At 50.3% G+C, this 1050-nt stretch overlaps 1 non-coding gene across 1 annotated transcript; it reads left to right on the forward strand.

Annotated features, from left to right (window-relative positions):
- Positions 1-759: 759 nt before the first annotated feature.
- Trnas-gga (transfer RNA serine (anticodon GGA)) lies at positions 760-831 on the forward strand. Its single transcript has one exon. It is a non-coding gene; the product is annotated as a tRNA-Ser (tRNA).
- The last annotated feature ends 219 nt before the right edge of the window (positions 832-1050 follow it).

The raw sequence follows: 1050 nt of genomic DNA on the forward strand, positions 1-1050 counted from the left end.
GATGTTGTGTTTGAGCGTTTGTCAGTGCAGGACGGCATCTATGGACCATTAGGTGTTTGATGTTGTGTGCCATAGCTCGTACGCCTGCGTGGTTTGGGTGGATGCCGTCCCGAGCGAGATGTGCTTCAGCGTGGTATTCGAAAGCTGCGTGTGTGATAACCATAACGTTGGTGTGTACCTGACGCATGTGGATGAGGTGGTTGTTGACAGCGTGCGCCTTCCTGTTGAACTCGTGTAGCCATGTGTCCTGGTATATGTATGCTCGGTGTTTGTTCTGTCTTCGGGGAAGTATCGTTGTCTGTTGTTTGTGATGAAGGAAACTAGTGCTTCGAATTCCTGGATGACATGTTGTGCTGTCGACCGTGCGATGTCATTGGTCCCCACGTGGAGTATGAAGTGCGTGATGTTCGGTGGGGCGGCGGTTACATGTGTCATGATGTCTCGTATTCTTGCGCCGCTTGAGAAGTGTATGTGAGGTCCGTGCTGTCCGTGCGGGATGTGTTCGTGTATGTACTTGTAAACAACGAGATTTGGCCGAGGCAGACCAACAATTAGGGACGACACAGACAAGTAAGCCTCAAACGCCCAGAAATTAACGAATGGAAACAACTCAGGGAAAAGAGGTGCTGACGCCAGGAATCGAACCTGGGTCTTCTGATTTCCGTGAGTGAGAAAGATGTAAGAGAGAATGGGAATAGCGTGGTTGGTTGTCCGTCCCCCCCGTACTTGAGGCACTCAATGGCTCAAGGGAAACGGCGTGCTGGTGTGGTGTAGCGGTTAGCATATCTGACCGGAAATCAGAAGACCCAGGTTCGATTCCTGGCGTCAGCACCTCTTTTGTACTTGTAACAGCTATCTCCTAGGAGTGCGACATGTGAGAAAGAGAGGACGGGTTGCTTACCTCCTGAGGCCATCGGATCGCCAGTAGCGAACGTAGATGGGTAGAAATCCAGCGAACCGGTAGAGATGTAGTAAGGGAGTTGCCTCAGGACAGAAGCCGCCGATATTTCGAACAGAGCAAATATATATATAGAAAATATATACGCAGAT

Source organism: Ornithodoros turicata, chromosome 5 (genome assembly GCF_037126465.1).
Source record: "Ornithodoros turicata isolate Travis chromosome 5, ASM3712646v1, whole genome shotgun sequence".
Taxonomy (NCBI): Eukaryota; Metazoa; Arthropoda; class Arachnida; order Ixodida; family Argasidae; genus Ornithodoros; species Ornithodoros turicata.